At 35.9% G+C, this 23,170-nt stretch overlaps 1 protein-coding gene across 1 annotated transcript in view; it reads left to right on the top strand.

Annotated features, from left to right (window-relative positions):
- mamdc2a (MAM domain containing 2a) overlaps positions 1–23,170 on the top strand; it is a 69,441-nt gene that overhangs the window by 36,587 nt on the left and 9,684 nt on the right. The window lies entirely within an intron of this gene.

Below are 23,170 nucleotides of genomic sequence, written 5' to 3'. Positions count from 1 at the left end.
CATTTTATAAAGCTCCCTGAGGTGTAGTATCATTTTATAAAGCTCCCTAAGGTATAGTATCATTTTATAAAGCTCCCTGAGGTGTAGTATCATTTTATAAAGCTCCCTAAGGTGTAGTATCATTTTATAAAGCTCCCTGAGGTGTAGTATCATTTTATAAAGCTCCCTAAGGTATAGTATCATTTTATAAAGCTCCCTGAGGTGTAGTATCATTTTATAAAGCTCCCTAAGGTGTAGTATCATTTTATAAAGCTCCCTGAGGTGTAGTATCATTTTATAAAGCTCCCTGAGGTGTAGTATCATTTTATAAAGCTCCCTAAGGTATAGTATCATTTTATAAAGCTCCCTGAGGTGTAGTATCATTTTATAAAGCTCCCTGAGGTGTAGTATCATTTTATAAAGCTCCCTGAGGTGTAGTATCATTTTATAAAGCTCCCTGAGGTATAGTATCATTTTATAAAGCTCCCTAAGGTATAGTATCATTTTATAAAGCTCCCTAAGGTATAGTATCATTTTATAAAGCTCCCTAAGGTATAGTATCATTTTATAAAGCTCCCTAAGGTATAGTATCATTTTATAAAGCTCCCTAAGGTATAGTATCATTTTATAAAGCTCCCTAAGGTGTAGTATCATTTTATAAAGCTCCCTAAGGTATAGTATCATTTTATAAAGCTCCCTAAGGTATAGTATCATTTATAAAGCTCCGTGAGGTATAGTATCATTTTATAAAGCTCCCTAAGGTGTAGTATCATTTTATAAAGCTCCCTAAGGTATAGTATCATTTTATAAAGCTCCCTAAGGTGTAGTATCATTTTATAAAGCTCCCTAAGGTGTAGTATCATTTTATAAAGCTCCCTGAGGTGTAGTATCATTTTATAAAGCTCCCTGAGGTGTAGTATCATTTTATAAAGCTCCCTAAGGTGTAGTATCATTTTATAAAGCTCCCTAAGGTATAGTATCATTTTATAAAGCTCCCTAAGGTGTAGTATCATTTATAAAGCTCCCTAAGGTGTAGTATCATTTTATAAAGCTCCCTAAGGTGTAGTATCATTTTATAAAGCTCCCTAAGGTATAGTATCATTTTATAAAGCTCCCTAAGGTGTAGTATCATTTTATAAAGCTCCCTAAGGTATAGTATCATTTTATAAAGCTCCCTAAGGTGTAGTATCATTTTATAAAGCTCCCTAAGGTGTAGTATCATTTTATAAAGCTCCCTAAGGTATAGTATCATTTTATAAAGCTCCCTAAGGTATAGTATCATTTTATAAAGCTCCCTAAGGTGTAGTATCATTTTATAAAGCTCCCTAAGGTGTAGTATCATTTTATAAAGCTCCCTGAGGTGTAGTATCATTTTATAAAGCTCCCTGAGGTGTAGTATCATTTTATAAAGCTCCCTAAGGTGTAGTATCATTTTATAAAGCTCCCTAAGGTATAGTATCATTTTATAAAGCTCCCTAAGGTGTAGTATCATTTTATAAAGCTCCCTAAGGTGTAGTATCATTTTATAAAGCTCCCTAAGGTGTAGTATCATTTTATAAAGCTCCCTAAGGTGTAGTATCATTTTATAAAGCTCCCTAAGGTGTAGTATCATTTTATAAAGCTCCCTAAGGTGTAGTATCATTTATAAAGCTCCCTGAGGTGTAGTATCATTTTATAAAGCTCCCTAAGGTGTAGTATCATTTTATAAAGCTCCCTAAGGTATAGTATCATTTTATAAAGCTCCCTAAGGTGTAGTATCATTTTATAAAGCTCCCTAAGGTGTAGTATCATTTTATAAAGCTCCCTAAGGTATAGTATCATTTTATAAAGCTCCCTAAGGTGTAGTATCATTTTATAAAGCTCCCTAAGGTGTAGTATCATTTATAAAGCTCCCTGAGGTGTAGTATCTTTTTATAAAGCTCCCTAAGGTGTAGTATCATTTTATAAAGCTCCCTGAGGTGTAGTATCATTTTATAAAGCTCCCTAAGGTGTAGTATCATTTATAAAGCTCCCTGAGGTGTAGTATCATTTTATAAAGCTCCCTAAGGTGTAGTATCATTTTATAAAGCTCCCTGAGGTGTAGTATCATTTTATAAAGCTCCCTAAGGTATAGTATCATTTTATAAAGCTCCCTGAGGTGTAGTATCATTTTATAAAGCTCCCTAAGGTGTAGTATCATTTTATAAAGCTCCCTGAGGTGTAGTATCATTTTATAAAGCTCCCTAAGGTATAGTATCATTTTATAAAGCTCCCTGAGGTGTAGTATCATTTTATAAAGCTCCCTAAGGTGTAGTATCATTTTATAAAGCTCCCTAAGGTGTAGTATCATTTTATAAAGCTCCCTGAGGTGTAGTATCATTTTATAAAGCTCCCTAAGGTATAGTATCATTTTATAAAGCTCCCTGAGGTGTAGTATCATTTTATAAAGCTCCCTGAGGTGTAGTATCATTTTATAAAGCTCCCTAAGGTGTAGTATCGTTTTATAAAGCTCCCTGAGGTATAGTATCATTTTATAAAGCTCCCTAAGGTATAGTATCATTTTATAAAGCTCCCTAAGGTATAGTATCATTTTATAAAGCTCCCTAAGGTATAGTATCATTTTATAAAGCTCCCTAAGGTATAGTATCATTTTATAAAGCTCCCTAAGGTGTAGTATCATTTTATAAAGCTCCCTAAGGTGTAGTATCATTTTATAAAGCTCCCTAAGGTATAGTATCATTTTATAAAGCTCCCTAAGGTGTAGTATCATTTTATAAAGCTCCCTAAGGTGTAGTATCATTTTATAAAGCTCCCTAAGGTATAGTATCATTTTATAAAGCTCCCTAAGGTGTAGTATCATTTTATAAAGCTCCCTAAGGTGTAGTATCATTTTATAAAGCTCCCTAAGGTATAGTATCATTTTATAAAGCTCCCTGAGGTATAGTATCATTTTATAAAGCTCCCTAAGGTATAGTATCATTTTATAAAGCTCCCTAAGGTATAGTATCATTTTATAAAGCTCCCTAAGGTATAGTATCATTTTATAAAGCTCCCTAAGGTGTAGTATCATTTTATAAAGCTCCCTAAGGTGTAGTATCATTTTATAAAGCTCCCTAAGGTATAGTATCATTTTATAAAGCTCCCTAAGGTATAGTATCATTTTATAAAGCTCCCTAAGGTATAGTATCATTTATAAAGCTCCCTGAGGTATAGTAGAGTTCCGGAAGTTCCGGAAGCTAGAGTGGAAACCGGTCGCATTCCGCTTCGCTCCTCAGGTAGTATCACATTTTCACATTCTCATTTCATTTCATTACAGTACAACGGTTTGATTTGTTTAATCTTAGCTAGCTACTTAGCCGTCTTTGTATCAAAGATAATTGCGTAGCTAGCCAGCTATTCTTCGTTCTTTTAACGTAACTTTTAACGTAACGTAGTCAACACTGCTACCTAGCCAGCTAGCCACCGAACAGCAACACTGTAGTAACTATTACATTCAACGGAACGACTCGATTAGTGTAGTGTTAGCTAGCTACATAGTTGTCTTTGCTGTCTTTGTTTCTAAGATAACTGCGTAGTTTAGACTAATTCGGTTAGCTAGCCAGCTATGTTTCGTCCTTTTAACGTAACGTAACGTAGTCAACACTGCTCGCTAGCCAGCTAGCCACCGAATAGCAACACTGTAGAAACTATTACATTCAACGGATCAACGGAACGATTGATTAGTGTAGTGTTAGCTAGCTACATAGTTGTCTTTGCTGTCCTTGTATCTAAGACAATTGTGTAGTTTATACTAATTAACGAGCCAGTTACCGAGGTTACATAGCTAGCTACCGAGGTTACCTAGCCAGCGACACTCTCAAACAAAGTCAACAACGCAGCCACTGCTAGCTAGCCCACTTCCGCAGTACTGTATCATTTTAATAATTTTGGTCAAGAAGATTTCTGCAACGCAAGCTTAACTTTCTGAACATTCGAGACGTGTAGTTCAATTGTCATTCCAATCTCCTTTGCATTAGCGTAGCCTCTTCTGTAGCCTGTCAACTATGTGTCTGTCTATCCCTGTTCTCTCCTCTCTGCACAGACCATACAAACGCTTCACACCGCGTGGCCGCGGCCACCCTAACCTGGTGGTCCCAGCGCGCACCACCCACGTGGAGTCCCAGGTCTCCGGCAGCCTCTGGAACTGCCGATCTGCGGCCAACAAGGCAGAGTTCATCTCAGCCTATGCTTCCCTCCAGTCCCTCGACTTCTTGGCACTGACGGAAACATGGATCACCACAGATAACACTGCTACTCCTACTGCTCTCTCCTCGTCTGCCCACGTGTTCTCGCACACCCCGAGAGCTTCTGGTCAGCGGGGTGGCGGCACCGGGATCCTCATCTCTCCCAAGTGGTCTTTCTCCCTTTCTCCCCTTACCCATCTGTCTATCGCCTCCTTTGAATTCCATGCTGTCACAGTTACCAGCCCTTTCAAGCTTAACATCCTTATCATTTATCGCCCTCCAGGTTCCCTTGGAGAGTTCATCAATGAGCTTGATGCCCTGATAAGCTCCTTTCCTGAGGACGGCTCACCTCTCACAGTTCTGGGTGACTTTAACCTCCCCACGTCTACCTTTGACTCATTCCTCTCTGCCTCCTTCTTTCCACTCCTCTCCTCTTTTGACCTCACCCTCTCACCTTCCCCCCCTACTCACAAGGCAGGCAATACGCTTGACCTCATCTTTACTAGATGCTGTTCTTCCACTAACCTCATTGCAACTCCCCTCCAAGTCTCCGACCACTACCTTGTATCCTTTTCCCTCTCGCTCTCATCCATCACTTCCCACACTGCCCCTACTCGGATGGTATCGCGCCGTCCCAACCTTCGCTCTCTCTCCCCCGCTACTCTCTCCTCTTCCATCCTATCATCTCTTCCCTCTGCTCAAACCTTCTCCAACCTATCTCCTGATTCTGCCTCCTCAACTCTCCTCTCCTCCCTTTCTGCATCCTTTGACTCTCTATGTCCCCTATCCTCCAGGCCGGCTCGGTCCTCCCCTCCTGCTCCGTGGCTCGACGACTCATTGCGAGCTCACAGAACAGGGCTCCGGGCAGCCGAGCGGAAATGGAGGAAAACTCGCCTCCCTGCGGACCTGGCATCCTTTCACTCCCTCCTCTCTACATTTTCCTCTTCTGTCTCTGCTGCTAAAGCCACTTTCTACCACTCTAAATTCCAAGCATCTGCCTCTAACCCTAGGAAGCTCTTTGCCACCTTCTCCTCCCTCCTGAATCCTCCTCCCCCTCCTCCCCCCTCCTCCCTCTCTGCAGATGACTTCGTCAACCATTTTGAAAAGAAGGTCGACGACATCCGATCCTCGTTTGCTAAGTCAAACGACACCGCTGGTTCTGCTCACACTGCCCTACCCTGTGCTCTGACCTCTTTCTCCCCTCTCTCTCCAGATGAAATCTCGCGTCTTGTGACGGCCGGCCGCCCAACAACCTGCCCGCTTGACCCTATCCCCTCCTCTCTTCTCCAGACCATTTCCGGAGACCTTCTCCCTTACCTCACCTCGCTCATCAACTCATCCTTGACCGCTGGCTACGTCCCTTCCGTCTTCAAGAGAGCGAGAGTTGCACCCCTGCTGAAAAAACCTACACTCGATCCCTCCGATGTCAACAACTACAGACCAGTATCCCTTCTTTCTTTTCTCTCCAAAACTCTCGAACGTGCCGTCCTTGGCCAGCTCTCCCGCTATCTCTCTCAGAATGACCTTCTTGATCCAAATCAGTCAGGTTTCAAGACTAGTCATTCAACTGAGACTGCTCTTCTCTGTATCACGGAGGCGCTCCGCACTGCTAAAGCTAACTCTCTCTCCTCTGCTCTCATCCTCCTAGACCTATCGGCTGCCTTCGATACTGTGAACCATCAGATCCTCCTCTCCACCCTCTCCGAGTTGGGCATCTCCGGCGCGGCCCACGCTTGGATTGCGTCCTACCTGACAGGTCGCTCCTACCAGGTGGCGTGGCGAGAATCTGTCTCCTCACCACGTGCTCTCACCACTGGTGTCCCCCAGGGCTCTGTTCTAGGCCCTCTCCTATTCTCGCTATACACCAAGTCACTTGGCTCTGTCATAACCTCACATGGTCTCTCCTATCATTGCTATGCAGACGACACACAATTAATCTTCTCCTTTCCCCCTTCTGATGACCAGGTGGCGAATCGCATCTCTGCATGTCTGGCAGACATATCAGTGTGGATGACGGACCACCACCTCAAGCTGAACCTCGGCAAGACGGAGCTGCTCTTCCTCCCGGGGAAGGACTGCCCGTTCCATGATCTCGCCATCACGGTTGACAACTCCATTGTGTCCTCCTCCCAGAGCGCTAAGAACCTTGGCGTGATCCTGGACAACACCCTGTCGTTCTCAACTAACATCAAGGCGGTGGCCCGTTCCTGTAGGTTCATGCTCTACAACATCCGCAGAGTACGACCCTGCCTCACACAGGAAGCGGCGCAGGTCCTAATCCAGGCACTTGTCATCTCCCGTCTGGATTACTGCAACTCGCTGTTGGCTGGGCTCCCTGCCTGTGCCATTAAACCCCTACAACTCATCCAGAACGCCGCAGCCCGTCTGGTGTTCAACCTTCCCAAGTTCTCTCACGTCACCCCGCTCCTCCGCTCTCTCCACTGGCTTCCAGTTGAAGCTCGCATCCGCTACAAGACCATGGTGCTTGCCTACGGAGCTGTGAGGGGAACGGCACCTCAGTACCTTCAGGCTCTGATCAGGCCCTACACCCAAACAAGGGCACTGCGTTCATCCACCTCTGGCCTGCTCGCCTCCCTACCACTGAGGAAGTACAGTTCCCGCTCAGCCCAGTCAAAACTGTTCGCTGCTCTGGCACCCCAATGGTGGAACAAACTCCCTCACGACGCCAGGACAGCGGAGTCAATCACCACCTTCCGGAGACACCTGAAACCCCACCTCTTCAAGGAATACCTAGGATAGGATAAAGTAATCCTTCTGACCCCCCCCCCCCCCTTAAAAGATTTAGATGCACTATTGTAAAGTGGCTGTTCCACTGGATGTCATAAGGTGAATGCACCGATTTGTAAGTCGCTCTGGATAAGAGCGTCTGCTAAATGACTTAAATGTAAATGTATCATTTTATAAAGCTCCCTAAGGTGTAGTATCATTTTATAAAGCTCCCTAAGGTATAGTATCATTTTATAAAGCTCCCTAAGGTGTAGTATCATTTTATAAAGCTCCCTAAGGTGTAGTATCATTTTATAAAGCTCCCTAAGGTATAGTATCATTTTATAAAGCTCCCTAAGGTGTAGTATCATTTTATAAAGCTCCCTAAGGTGTAGTATCATTTTATAAAGCTCCCTAAGGTGTAGTATCATTTTATAAAGCTCCCTAAGGTATAGTATCATTTTATAAAGCTCCCTAAGGTGTAGTATCATTTTATAAAGCTCCCTAAGGTGTAGTATCATTTTATAAAGCTCCCTAAGGTATAGTATCATTTTATAAAGCTCCCTAAGGTGTAGTATCATTTTATAAAGCTCCCTAAGGTATAGTATCATTTTATAAAGCTCCCTAAGGTGTAGTATCATTTTATAAAGCTCGCTAAGGTATAGTATCATTTTATAAAGCTCGCTAAGGTATAGTATCATTTTATAAAGCTCCCTAAGGTGTAGTATCATTTTATAAAGCTCCCTAAGGTGTAGTATCATTTTATAAAGTTCGCTAAGGTATAGTATCATTTTATAAAGCTCGCTAAGGTATAGTGTCATTTTATAAAGCTCGCCAAGGTATAGTATCATTTTATAAAGCTCCCTAAGGTGTAGTATCATTTTATAAAGCTCCCTAAGGTGTAGTATCATTTTATAAAGCTCCCTAAGGTGTAGTATCATTTTATAAAGCTCCCTAAGGTGTAGTATCATTTTATAAAGCTCCCTAAGGTGTAGTATCATTTTATAAAGCTCCCTAAGGTGTAGTATCATTTTATAAAGCTCCCTGAGGTATAGTATCATTTTATAAAGCTCCCTAAGGTGTAGTATCATTTTATAAAGCTCCCTAAGGTGTAGTATCATTTTATAAAGCTCCCTAAGGTATAGTATCATTTTATAAAGCTCCCTAAGGTATAGTATCATTTTATAAAGCTCCCTAAGGTGTAGTATCATTTTATAAAGCTCCCTAAGGTGTAGTATCATTTTATAAAGCTCCATAAGGTGTAGTATCATTTTATAAAGCTCCCTAAGGTGTAGTATCATTTTATAAAGCTCCCTAAGGTATAGTATCATTTTATAAAGCTCCCTGAGGTGTAGTATCATTTTATAAAGCTCCCTAAGGTATAGTATCATTTTATAAAGCTCCCTAAGGTATAGTATCATTTTATAAAGCTCCCTAAGGTGTAGTATCATTTTATAAAGCTCCCTAAGGTGTAGTATCATTTTATAAAGCTCCCTAAGGTGTAGTATCATTTGATAAAGCTCCCTAAGGTGTAGTATCATTTTATAAAGCTCCCTAAGGTGTAGTATCATTTTATAAAGCTCCCTAAGGTGTAGTATCATTTTATAAAGCTCCCTAAGGTGTAGTATCATTTTATAAAGCTCCCTGAGGTATAGTATGATTTTATAAAGCTCCCTAAGGTGTAGTATCATTTTATAAAGCTCCCTAAGGTGTAGTATCATTTTATAAAGCTCCCTAAGGTGTAGTATCATTTTATAAAGCTCCCTAAGGTGTAGTATCATTTTATAAAGCTCCCTGAGGTGTAGTGTCATTTTATAAAGCTCCCTAAGGTGTAGTATTATTTTATAAAGCTCCCTAAGGTGTAGTATCATTTATAAAGCTCCCTGAGGTATAGTATCATTTTATAAAGCTCCCTAAGGTGTAGTATCATTTTATAAAGCTCCCTAAGGTGTAGTATCATTTTATAAAGCTCCCTAAGGTGTAGTATCATTTTATAAAGCTCCCTAAGGTGTAGTATCATTTTATAAAGCTCCCTAAGGTGTAGTATCATTTTATAAAGCTCCCTAAGGTGTAGTATCATTTTATAAAGCTCCCTAAGGTATAGTATCATTTTATAAAGCTCCCTAAGGTGTAGTATCATTTTATAAAGCTCCCTAAGGTATAGTATCATTTTATAAAGCTCCCTAAGGTATAGTATCATTTTATAAAGCTCCCTAAGGTGTAGTATCATTTTATAAAGCTCCCTAAGGTGTAGTATCATTTTATAAAGCTCCCTAAGGTGTAGTATCATTTTATAAAGCTCCCTAAGGTATAGTATCATTTTATAAAGCTCCCTAAGGTGTAGTATCATTTTATAAAGCTCCCTAAGGTGTAGTATCATTTTATAAAGCTCCCTAAGGTATAGTATCATTTTATAAAGCTCCCTAAGGTGTAGTATCATTTTATAAAGCTCCCTAAGGTATAGTATCATTTTATAAAGCTCCCTAAGGTGTAGTATCATTTTATAAAGCTCGCTAAGGTATAGTATCATTTTATAAAGCTCGCTAAGGTATAGTATCATTTTATAAAGCTCCCTAAGGTGTAGTATCATTTTATAAAGCTCCCTAAGGTGTAGTATCATTTTATAAAGTTCGCTAAGGTATAGTATCATTTTATAAAGCTCGCTAAGGTATAGTGTCATTTTATAAAGCTCGCCAAGGTATAGTATCATTTTATAAAGCTCCCTAAGGTGTAGTATCATTTTATAAAGCTCCCTAAGGTGTAGTATCATTTTATAAAGCTCCCTAAGGTGTAGTATCATTTTATAAAGCTCCCTAAGGTGTAGTATCATTTTATAAAGCTCCCTAAGGTGTAGTATCATTTTATAAAGCTCCCTAAGGTGTAGTATCATTTTATAAAGCTCCCTGAGGTATAGTATCATTTTATAAAGCTCCCTAAGGTGTAGTATCATTTTATAAAGCTCCCTAAGGTGTAGTATCATTTTATAAAGCTCCCTAAGGTATAGTATCATTTTATAAAGCTCCCTAAGGTATAGTATCATTTTATAAAGCTCCCTAAGGTGTAGTATCATTTTATAAAGCTCCCTAAGGTGTAGTATCATTTTATAAAGCTCCATAAGGTGTAGTATCATTTTATAAAGCTCCCTAAGGTGTAGTATCATTTTATAAAGCTCCCTAAGGTATAGTATCATTTTATAAAGCTCCCTAAGGTGTAGTATCATTTTATAAAGCTCCCTAAGGTATAGTATCATTTTATAAAGCTCCCTAAGGTATAGTATCATTTTATAAAGCTCCCTAAGGTGTAGTATCATTTTATAAAGCTCCCTAAGGTGTAGTATCATTTTATAAAGCTCCCTAAGGTGTAGTATCATTTGATAAAGCTCCCTAAGGTGTAGTATCATTTTATAAAGCTCCCTAAGGTGTAGTATCATTTTATAAAGCTCCCTAAGGTGTAGTATCATTTTATAAAGCTCCCTAAGGTGTAGTATCATTTTATAAAGCTCCCTGAGGTATAGTATGATTTTATAAAGCTCCCTAAGGTGTAGTATCATTTTATAAAGCTCCCTAAGGTGTAGTATCATTTTATAAAGCTCCCTAAGGTGTAGTATCATTTTATAAAGCTCCCTAAGGTGTAGTATCATTTTATAAAGCTCCCTGAGGTATAGTATGATTTTATAAAGCTCCCTAAGGTGTAGTATCATTTTATAAAGCTCCCTAAGGTGTAGTATCATTTTATAAAGCTCCCTAAGGTGTAGTATCATTTTATAAAGCTCCCTAAGGTGTAGTATCATTTTATAAAGCTCCCTAAGGTGTAGTATCATTTTATAAAGCTCCCTAAGGTATAGTATCATTTTATAAAGCTCCCTAAGGTATAGTATCATTTTATAAAGCTCCCTAAGGTGTAGTATCATTTTATAAAGCTCCCTAAGGTGTAGTATCATTTTATAAAGCTCCCTAAGGTGTAGTATCATTTTATAAAGCTCCCTAAGGTGTAGTATCATTTTATAAAGCTCCCTAAGGTGTAGTATCATTTTATAAAGCTCCCTAAGGTATAGTATCATTTTATAAAGCTCCCTAAGGTATAGTATCATTTTATAAAGCTCCCTAAGGTGTAGTATCATTTTATAAAGCTCCCTAAGGTGTAGTATCATTTTATAAAGCTCCATAAGGTGTAGTATCATTTTATAAAGCTCCCTAAGGTGTAGTATCATTTTATAAAGCTCCCTAAGGTATAGTATCATTTTATAAAGCTCCCTAAGGTGTAGTATCATTTTATAAAGCTCCCTAAGGTATAGTATCATTTTATAAAGCTCCCTAAGGTATAGTATCATTTTATAAAGCTCCCTAAGGTGTAGTATCATTTTATAAAGCTCCCTAAGGTGTAGTATCATTTTATAAAGCTCCCTAAGGTGTAGTATCATTTGATAAAGCTCCCTAAGGTGTAGTATCATTTTATAAAGCTCCCTAAGGTGTAGTATCATTTTATAAAGCTCCCTAAGGTGTAGTATCATTTTATAAAGCTCCCTAAGGTGTAGTATCATTTTATAAAGCTCCCTGAGGTATAGTATGATTTTATAAAGCTCCCTAAGGTGTAGTATCATTTTATAAAGCTCCCTAAGGTGTAGTATCATTTTATAAAGCTCCCTAAGGTGTAGTATCATTTTATAAAGCTCCCTAAGGTGTAGTATCATTTTATAAAGCTCCCTGAGGTGTAGTGTCATTTTATAAAGCTCCCTAAGGTGTAGTATTATTTTATAAAGCTCCCTAAGGTGTAGTATCATTTATAAAGCTCCCTGAGGTATAGTATCATTTTATAAAGCTCCCTAAGGTGTAGTATCATTTTATAAAGCTCCCTAAGGTGTAGTATCATTTTATAAAGCTCCCTAAGGTGTAGTATCATTTTATAAAGCTCCCTAAGGTGTAGTATCATTTTATAAAGCTCCCTAAGGTGTAGTATCATTTTATAAAGCTCCCTAAGGTGTAGTATCATTTTATAAAGCTCCCTAAGGTATAGTATCATTTTATAAAGCTCCCTAAGGTGTAGTATCATTTTATAAAGCTCCCTAAGGTATAGTATCATTTTATAAAGCTCCCTAAGGTATAGTATCATTTTATAAAGCTCCCTAAGGTGTAGTATCATTTTATAAAGCTCCCTAAGGTGTAGTATCATTTTATAAAGCTCCCTAAGGTGTAGTATCATTTTATAAAGCTCCCTAAGGTATAGTATCATTTTATAAAGCTCCCTAAGGTGTAGTATCATTTTATAAAGCTCCCTAAGGTGTAGTATCATTTTATAAAGCTCCCTAAGGTATAGTATCATTTTATAAAGCTCCCTAAGGTGTAGTATCATTTTATAAAGCTCCCTAAGGTATAGTATCATTTTATAAAGCTCCCTAAGGTGTAGTATCATTTTATAAAGCTCGCTAAGGTATAGTATCATTTTATAAAGCTCGCTAAGGTATAGTATCATTTTATAAAGCTCCCTAAGGTGTAGTATCATTTTATAAAGCTCCCTAAGGTGTAGTATCATTTTATAAAGTTCGCTAAGGTATAGTATCATTTTATAAAGCTCGCTAAGGTATAGTGTCATTTTATAAAGCTCGCCAAGGTATAGTATCATTTTATAAAGCTCCCTAAGGTGTAGTATCATTTTATAAAGCTCCCTAAGGTGTAGTATCATTTTATAAAGCTCCCTAAGGTGTAGTATCATTTTATAAAGCTCCCTAAGGTGTAGTATCATTTTATAAAGCTCCCTAAGATGTAGTATCATTTTATAAAGCTCCCTGAGGTATAGTATCATTTTATAAAGCTCCCTAAGGTGTAGTATCATTTTATAAAGCTCCCTAAGGTGTAGTATCATTTTATAAAGCTCCCTAAGGTATAGTATCATTTTATAAAGCTCCCTAAGGTATAGTATCATTTTATAAAGCTCCCTAAGGTGTAGTATCATTTTATAAAGCTCCCTAAGGTGTAGTATCATTTTATAAAGCTCCATAAGGTGTAGTATCATTTTATAAAGCTCCCTAAGGTGTAGTATCATTTTATAAAGCTCCCTAAGGTATAGTATCATTTTATAAAGCTCCCTAAGGTGTAGTATCATTTTATAAAGCTCCCTAAGGTATAGTATCATTTTATAAAGCTCCCTAAGGTATAGTATCATTTTATAAAGCTCCCTAAGGTGTAGTATCATTTTATAAAGCTCCCTAAGGTGTAGTATCATTTTATAAAGCTCCCTAAGGTGTAGTATCATTTGATAAAGCTCCCTAAGGTGTAGTATCATTTTATAAAGCTCCCTAAGGTGTAGTATCATTTTATAAAGCTCCCTAAGGTGTAGTATCATTTTATAAAGCTCCCTAAGGTGTAGTATCATTTTATAAAGCTCCCTGAGGTATAGTATGATTTTATAAAGCTCCCTAAGGTGTAGTATCATTTTATAAAGCTCCCTAAGGTGTAGTATCATTTTATAAAGCTCCCTAAGGTGTAGTATCATTTTATAAAGCTCCCTAAGGTGTAGTATCATTTTATAAAGCTCCCTGAGGTGTAGTGTCATTTTATAAAGCTCCCTAAGGTGTAGTATTATTTTATAAAGCTCCCTAAGGTGTAGTATCATTTATAAAGCTCCCTGAGGTATAGTATCATTTTATAAAGCTCCCTAAGGTGTAGTATCATTTTATAAAGCTCCCTAAGGTGTAGTATCATTTTATAAAGCTCCCTAAGGTGTAGTATCATTTGATAAAGCTCCCTAAGGTGTAGTATCATTTATAAAGCTCCCTGAGGTATAGTATCATTTTATAAAGCTCCCTAAGGTGTAGTATCATTTTATAAAGCTCCCTAAGGTGTAGTATCATTTTATAAAGCTCCCTAAGGTGTAGTATCATTTGATAAAGCTCCCTAAGGTGTAGTATCATTTTATAAAGCTCCCTAAGGTGTAGTATCATTTTATAAAGCTCCCTAAGGTGTAGTATCATTTTATAAAGCTCCCTAAGGTGTAGTATCATTTTATAAAGCTCCCTGAGGTATAGTATGATTTATAAAGCTCCCTAAGGTGTAGTATCATTTTATAAAGCTCCCTAAGGTGTAGTATCATTTTATAAAGCTCCCTAAGGTGTAGTATCATTTTATAAAGCTCCCTAAGGTGTAGTATCATTTTATAAAGCTCCCTGAGGTGTAGTGTCATTTTATAAAGCTCCCTAAGGTGTAGTATTATTTTATAAAGCTCCCTAAGGTGTAGTATCATTTATAAAGCTCCCTGAGGTATAGTATCATTTTATAAAGCTCCCTAAGGTGTAGTATCATTTTATAAAGCTCCCTAAGGTGTAGTATCATTTTATAAAGCTCCCTAAGGTGTAGTATCATTTTATAAAGCTCCCTAAGGTGTAGTATCATTTTATAAAGCTCCCTAAGGTGTAGTATCATTTTATAAAGCTCCCTAAGGTGTAGTATCATTTTATAAAGCTCCCTAAGGTATAGTATCATTTTATAAAGCTCCCTAAGGTGTAGTATCATTTTATAAAGCTCCCTAAGGTATAGTATCATTTTATAAAGCTCCCTAAGGTATAGTATCATTTTATAAAGCTCCCTAAGGTGTAGTATCATTTTATAAAGCTCCCTAAGGTGTAGTATCATTTTATAAAGCTCCCTAAGGTGTAGTATCATTTTATAAAGCTCCCTAAGGTATAGTATCATTTTATAAAGCTCCCTAAGGTGTAGTATCATTTTATAAAGCTCCCTAAGGTGTAGTATCATTTTATAAAGCTCCCTAAGGTATAGTATCATTTTATAAAGCTCCCTAAGGTGTAGTATCATTTTATAAAGCTCCCTAAGGTATAGTATCATTTTATAAAGCTCCCTAAGGTGTAGTATCATTTTATAAAGCTCGCTAAGGTATAGTATCATTTTATAAAGCTCGCTAAGGTATAGTATCATTTTATAAAGCTCCCTAAGGTGTAGTATCATTTTATAAAGCTCCCTAAGGTGTAGTATCATTTTATAAAGTTCGCTAAGGTATAGTATCATTTTATAAAGCTCGCTAAGGTATAGTGTCATTTTATAAAGCTCGCCAAGGTATAGTATCATTTTATAAAGCTCCCTAAGGTGTAGTATCATTTTATAAAGCTCCCTAAGGTGTAGTATCATTTTATAAAGCTCCCTAAGGTGTAGTATCATTTTATAAAGCTCCCTAAGGTGTAGTATCATTTTATAAAGCTCCCTAAGATGTAGTATCATTTTATAAAGCTCCCTGAGGTATAGTATCATTTTATAAAGCTCCCTAAGGTGTAGTATCATTTTATAAAGCTCCCTAAGGTGTAGTATCATTTTATAAAGCTCCCTAAGGTATAGTATCATTTTATAAAGCTCCCTAAGGTATAGTATCATTTTATAAAGCTCCCTAAGGTGTAGTATCATTTTATAAAGCTCCCTAAGGTGTAGTATCATTTTATAAAGCTCCATAAGGTGTAGTATCATTTTATAAAGCTCCCTAAGGTGTAGTATCATTTTATAAAGCTCCCTAAGGTATAGTATCATTTTATAAAGCTCCCTAAGGTGTAGTATCATTTTATAAAGCTCCCTAAGGTATAGTATCATTTTATAAAGCTCCCTAAGGTATAGTATCATTTTATAAAGCTCCCTAAGGTGTAGTATCATTTTATAAAGCTCCCTAAGGTGTAGTATCATTTTATAAAGCTCCCTAAGGTGTAGTATCATTTGATAAAGCTCCCTAAGGTGTAGTATCATTTTATAAAGCTCCCTAAGGTGTAGTATCATTTTATAAAGCTCCCTAAGGTGTAGTATCATTTTATAAAGCTCCCTAAGGTGTAGTATCATTTTATAAAGCTCCCTGAGGTATAGTATGATTTTATAAAGCTCCCTAAGGTGTAGTATCATTTTATAAAGCTCCCTAAGGTGTAGTATCATTTTATAAAGCTCCCTAAGGTGTAGTATCATTTTATAAAGCTCCCTAAGGTGTAGTATCATTTTATAAAGCTCCCTGAGGTGTAGTGTCATTTTATAAAGCTCCCTAAGGTGTAGTATTATTTTATAAAGCTCCCTAAGGTGTAGTATCATTTATAAAGCTCCCTGAGGTATAGTATCATTTTATAAAGCTCCCTAAGGTGTAGTATCATTTTATAAAGCTCCCTAAGGTGTAGTATCATTTTATAAAGCTCCCTAAGGTGTAGTATCATTTTATAAAGCTCCCTAAGGTGTAGTATCATTTTATAAAGCTCCCTAAGGTGTAGTATCATTTTATAAAGCTCCCTAAGGTGTAGTATCATTTTATAAAGCTCCCTAAGGTATAGTATCATTTTATAAAGCTCCCTAAGGTGTAGTATCATTTTATAAAGCTCCCTAAGGTATAGTATCATTTTATAAAGCTCCCTAAGGTATAGTATCATTTTATAAAGCTCCCTAAGGTGTAGTATCATTTTATAAAGCTCCCTAAGGTGTAGTATCATTTTATAAAGCTCCCTAAGGTATAGTATCATTTTATAAAGCTCCCTAAGGTATAGTATCATTTATAAAGCTCCCTGAGGTATAGTATCATTTTATAAAGCTCCCTAAGGTGTAGTATCATTTTATAAAGCTCCCTAAGGTATAGTATCATTTTATAAAGCTCCCTAAGGTGTAGTATCATTTTATAAAGCTCCCTAAGGTGTAGTATCATTTTATAAAGCTCCCTAAGGTGTAGTATCATTTTATAAAGCTCCCTAAGGTGTAGTATCATTTTATAAAGCTCCCTAAGGTGTAGTATCATTTTATAAAGCTCCCTAAGGTGTAGTATCATTTTATAAAGCTCCCTAAGGTGTAGTATCATTTTATAAAGCTCCCTAAGGTATAGTATCATTTTATAAAGCTCCCTAAGGTGTAGTATTATTTTATAAAGCTCCCTAAGGTGTAGTATCATTTTATAAAGCTCCCTAAGGTATAGTATCATTTTATAAAGCTCCCTGAGGTATAGTATCATTTTATAAAGCTCCCTAAGGTATAGTATCATTTTATAAAGCTCCCTAAGGTATAGTATCATTTTATAAAGCTCCCTAAGGTATAGTATCATTTTATAAAGCTCCCTAAGGTGTAGTATCATTTTATAAAGCTCCCTAAGGTGTAGTATCATTTTATAAAGCTCCCTAAGGTATAGTATCATTTTATAAAGCTCCCTAAGGTATAGTATCATTTATAAAGCTCCCTGAGGTATAGTATCATTTTATAAAGCTCCCTAAGGTGTAGTATCATTTTATAAAGCTCCCTAAGGTGTAGTATCATTTTATAAAGCTCCCTAAGGTATAGTATCATTTTATAAAGCTCCCTAAGGTGTAGTATCATTTTATAAAGCTCCCTAAGGTGTAGTATCATTTTATAAAGCTCCCTAAGGTGTAGTATCATTTTATAAAGCTCCCTAAGGTATAGTATCATTTTATAAAGCTCCCTAAGGTGTAGTATCATTTTATAAAGCTCCCTAAGGTGTAGTATCATTTTATAAAGCTCCCTAAGGTGTAGTATCATTTTATAAAGCTCCCTAAGGTATAGTATCATTTTATAAAGCTCCCTAAGGTGTAGTATCATTTTATAAAGCTCCCTAAGGTGTAGTATCATTTTATAAAGCTCCCTAAGGTGTAGTATCATTTTATAAAGCTCCCTAAGGTATAGTATCATTTTATAAAGCTCCCTAAGGTGTAGTATTATTTTATAAAGCTCCCTAAGGTGTAGTATCATTTTATAAAGCTCCCTAAGGTATAGTATCATTTTATAAAGCTCCCTGAGGTATAGTATCATTTTATAAAGCTCCCTAAGGTATAGTATCATTTTATAAAGCTCCCTAAGGTATAGTATCATTTTATAAAGCTCCCTAAGGTATAGTATCATTTTATAAAGCTCCCTAAGGTGTAGTATCATTTTATAAAGCTCCCTAAGGTGTAGTATCATTTTATAAAGCTCCCTAAGGTATAGTATCATTTTATAAAGCTCCCTAAGGTATAGTATCATTTATAAAGCTCCCTGAGGTATAGTATCATTTTATAAAGCTCCCTAAGGTGTAGTATCATTTTATAAAGCTCCCTAAGGTGTAGTATCATTTTATAAAGCTCCCTAAGGTATAGTATCATTTTATAAAGCTCCCTAAGGTGTAGTATCATTTTATAAAGCTCCCTAAGGTGTAGTATCATTTTATAAAGCTCCCTAAGGTGTAGTATCATTTTATAAAGCTCCCTAAGGTATAGTATCATTTTATAAAGCTCCCTAAGGTGTAGTATCATTTTATAAAGCTCCCTAAGGTATAGTATCATTTTATAAAGCTCCCTAAGGTGTAGTATCATTTTATAAAGCTCCCTAAGGTGTAGTATCATTTTATAAAGCTCCCTAAGGTGTAGTATCATTTTATAAAGCTCCCTAAGGTATAGTATCATTTTATAAAGCTCCCTAAGGTATAGTATCATTTATAAAGCTCCCTGAGGTATAGTATCATTTTATAAAGCTCCCTAAGGTGTAGTATCATTTTATAAAGCTCCCTAAGGTATAGTATCATTTTATAAAGCTCCCTAAGGTGTAGTATCATTTTATAAAGCTCCCTAAGGTGTAGTATCATTTTATAAAGCTCCCTAAGGTGTAGTATCATTTTATAAAGCTCCCTAAGGTGTAGTATCATTTTATAAAGCTCCCTAAGGTGTAGTATCATTTTATAAAGCTCCCTAAGGTGTAGTATCATTTTATAAAGCTCCCTAAGGTGTAGTATCATTTTATAAAGCTCCCTAAGGTATAGTATCATTTTATAAAGCTCCCTAAGGTGTAGTATTATTTTATAAAGCTCCCTAAGGTGTAGTATCATTTTATAAAGCTCCCTAAGGTATAGTATCATTTTATAAAGCTCCCTGAGGTATAGTATCATTTTATAAAGCTCCCTAAGGTATAGTATCATTTTATAAAGCTCCCTAAGGTATAGTATCATTTTATAAAGCTCCCTAAGGTATAGTATCATTTTATAAAGCTCCCTAAGGTGTAGTATCATTTTATAAAGCTCCCTAAGGTGTAGTATCATTTTATAAAGCTCCCTAAGGTATAGTATCATTTTATAAAGCTCCCTAAGGTATAGTATCATTTATAAAGCTCCCTGAGGTATAGTATCATTTTATAAAGCTCCCTAAGGTGTAGTATCATTTTATAAAGCTCCCTAAGGTGTAGTATCATTTTATAAAGCTCCCTAAGGTATAGTATCATTTTATAAAGCTCCCTAAGGTGTAGTATCATTTTATAAAGCTCCCTAAGGTGTAGTATCATTTTATAAAGCTCCCTAAGGTGTAGTATCATTTTATAAAGCTCCCTAAGGTATAGTATCATTTTATAAAGCTCCCTAAGGTGTAGTATCATTTTATAAAGCTCCCTAAGGTGTAGTATCATTTTATAAAGCTCCCTAAGGTATAGTATCATTTTATAAAGCTCCCTAAGGTGTAGTATCATTTTATAAAGCTCGCTAAGGTATAGTATCATTTTATAAAGCTCGCTAAGGTATAGTATCATTTTATAAAGCTCCCTAAGGTGTAGTATCATTTTATAAAGCTCCCTAAGGTGTAGTATCATTTTATAAAGCTCCCTGAGGTATAGTATCATTTTATAAAGCTCCCTAAGGTGTAGTATCATTTTATAAAGCTCCCTAAGGTGTAGTATCATTTTATAAAGCTCCCTAAGGTATAGTATCATTTTATAAAGCTCCCTAAGGTATAGTATCATTTTATAAAGCTCCCTAAGGTGTAGTATCATTTTATAAAGCTCCCTAAGGTGTAGTATCATTTTATAAAGCTCCATAAGGTGTAGTATCATTTTATAAAGCTCCCTAAGGTGTAGTATCATTTTATAAAGCTCCCTAAGGTGTAGTATCATTTTATAAAGCTCCCTAAGGTATAGTATCATTTTATAAAGCTCCCTAAGGTGTAGTATCATTTTATAAAGCTCCCTAAGGTATAGTATCATTTTATAAAGCTCCCTAAGGTATAGTATCATTTTATAAAGCTCCCTAAGGTGTAGTATCATTTTATAAAGCTCCCTAAGGTGTAGTATCATTTTATAAAGCTCCCTAAGGTGTAGTATCATTTTATAAAGCTCCCTAAGGTGTAGTATCATTTTATAAAGCTCCCTAAGGTGTAGTATCATTTTATAAAGCTCCCTAAGGTGTAGTATCATTTTATAAAGCTCCCTGAGGTATAGTATGATTTTATAAAGCTCCCTAAGGTGTAGTATCATTTTATAAAGCTCCCTAAGGTGTAGTATCATTTTATAAAGCTCCCTAAGGTGTAGTATCATTTTATAAAGCTCCCTAAGGTGTAGTATCATTTTATAAAGCTCCCTGAGGTGTAGTATCATTTTATAAAGCTCCCTAAGGTGTAGTATCATTTTATAAAGCTCCCTAAGGTGTAGTATCATTTTATAAAGCTCCCTAAGGTGTAGTATCATTTTATAAAGCTCCCTAAGGTGTAGTATCATTTTATAAAGCTCCCTAAGGTATAGTATCATTTTATAAAGCTCCCTAAGGTGTAGTATCATTTTATAAAGCTCCCTAAGGTGTAGTATCATTTTATAAAGCTCCCTAAGGTATAGTATCATTTTATAAAGCTCCCTAAGGTGTAGTATCATTTTATAAAGCTCCCTAAGGTATAGTATCATTTTATAAAGCTCCCTAAGGTATAGTATCATTTTATAAAGCTCCCTAAGGTGTAGTATCATTTTATAAAGCTCCCTAAGGTGTAGTATCATTTTATAAAGCTCCCTAAGGTGTAGTATCATTTTATAAAGCTCCCTAAGGTATAGTATCATTTTATAAAGCTCCCTAAGGTGTAGTATCATTTTATAAAGCTCCCTAAGGTGTAGTATCATTTTATAAAGCTCCCTAAGGTATAGTATCATTTTATAAAGCTCCCTAAGGTGTAGTATCATTTTATAAAGCTCCCTAAGGTATAGTATCATTTTATAAAGCTCCCTAAGGTGTAGTATCATTTTATAAAGCTCCCTAAGGTGTAGTATCATTTTATAAAGCTCGCTAAGGTATAGTATCATTTTATAAAGCTCGCTAAGGTATAGTATCATTTTATAAAGCTCCCTAAGGTGTAGTATCATTTTATAAAGCTCCCTAAGGTGTAGTATCATTTTATAAAGTTCGCTAAGGTATAGTATCATTTTATAAAGCTCGCTAAGGTATAGTGTCATTTTATAAAGCTCGCCAAGGTATAGTATCATTTTATAAAGCTCCCTAAGGTGTAGTATCATTTTATAAAGCTCCCTAAGGTGTAGTATCATTTTATAAAGCTCCCTAAGGTGTAGTATCATTTTATAAAGCTCCCTAAGGTGTAGTATCATTTTATAAAGCTCCCTGAGGTGTAGTATCATTTTATAAAGCTCCCTGAGGTATAGTATCATTTTATAAAGCTCCCTAAGGTGTAGTATCATTTTATAAAGCTCCCTAAGGTGTAGTATCATTTTATAAAGCTCCCTAAGGTATAGTATCATTTTATAAAGCTCCCTAAGGTATAGTATCATTTTATAAAGCTCCCTAAGGTGTAGTATCATTTTATAAAGCTCCCTAAGGTGTAGTATCATTTTATAAAGCTCCATAAGGTGTAGTATCATTTTATAAAGCTCCCTAAGGTGTAGTATCATTTTATAAAGCTCCCTAAGGTATAGTATCATTTTATAAAGCTCCCTAAGGTGTAGTATCATTTTATAAAGCTCCCTAAGGTATAGTATCATTTTATAAAGCTCCCTAAGGTATAGTATCATTTTATAAAGCTCCCTAAGGTGTAGTATCATTTTATAAAGCTCCCTAAGGTGTAGTATCATTTTATAAAGCTCCCTAAGGTGTAGTATCATTTTATAAAGCTCCCTAAGGTGTAGTATCATTTTATAAAGCTCCCTAAGGTGTAGTATCATTTTATAAAGCTCCCTAAGGTGTAGTATCATTTTATAAAGCTCCCTAAGGTGTAGTATCATTTTATAAAGCTCCCTAAGGTGTAGTATCATTTTATAAAGCTCCCTGAGGTATAGTATGATTTTATAAAGCTCCCTAAGGTGTAGTATCATTTTATAAAGCTCCCTAAGGTGTAGTATCATTTTATAAAGCTCCCTAAGGTGTAGTATCATTTTATAAAGCTCCCTAAGGTGTAGTATCATTTTATAAAGCTCCCTGAGGTGTAGTATCATTTTATAAAGCTCCCTAAGGTGTAGTATTATTTTATAAAGCTCCCTAAGGTGTAGTATCATTTATAAAGCTCCCTGAGGTATAGTATCATTTTATAAAGCTCCCTAAGGTGTAGTATCATTTTATAAAGCTCCCTAAGGTATAGTATCATTTTATAAAGCTCCCTAAGGTGTAGTATCATTTTATAAAGCTCCCTAAGGTGTAGTATCATTTTATAAAGCTCCCTAAGGTGTAGTATCATTTTATAAAGCTCCCTAAGGTGTAGTATCATTTTATAAAGCTCCCTAAGGTGTAGTATCATTTTATAAAGCTCCCTAAGGTGTAGTATCATTTTATAAAGCTCCCTAAGGTATAGTATCATTTTATAAAGCTCCCTAAGGTATAGTATCATTTTATAAAGCTCCCTAAGGTGTAGTATCATTTTATAAAGCTCCCTAAGGTGTAGTATCATTTTATAAAGCTCCCTAAGGTATAGTATCATTTTATAAAGCTCCCTAAGGTGTAGTATCATTTTATAAAGCTCCCTAAGGTATAGTATCATTTTATAAAGCTCCCTAAGGTGTAGTATCATTTTATAAAGCTCCCTAAGGTGTAGTATCATTTTATAAAGCTCGCTAAGGTATAGTATCATTTTATAAAGCTCGCTAAGGTATAGTATCATTTTATAAAGCTCCCTAAGGTGTAGTATCATTTTATAAAGCTCCCTAAGGTGTAGTATCATTTTATAAAGTCCGCTAAGGTATAGTATCATTTTATAAAGCTCGCTAAGGTATAGTGTCATTTTATAAAGCTCGCTAAGGTATAGTATCATTTATAAAGCTCCCTAAGGTATAGTATCATTTTATAAAGCTCCCTAAGGTGTAGTATCATTTTATAAAGCTCCCTAAGGTGTAGTATCATTTTATAAAGCTCCCTAAGGTGTAGTATCATTTTATAAAGCTCCCTAAGGTGTAGTATCATTTTATAAAGCTCCCTGAGGTGTAGTATCATTTTATAAAGCTCCCTGAGGTATAGTATCATTTTATAAAGCTCCCTAAGGTGTAGTATCATTTTATAAAGCTCCCTAAGGTGTAGTATCATTTTAT

The sequence above is a fragment of the Salvelinus alpinus genome, chromosome 19 (genome assembly GCF_045679555.1).
Source record: "Salvelinus alpinus chromosome 19, SLU_Salpinus.1, whole genome shotgun sequence".
Classification (NCBI taxonomy): Eukaryota; Metazoa; Chordata; class Actinopteri; order Salmoniformes; family Salmonidae; genus Salvelinus; species Salvelinus alpinus.
This window is presented reverse-complemented; position numbering and strand designations above follow the sequence as displayed.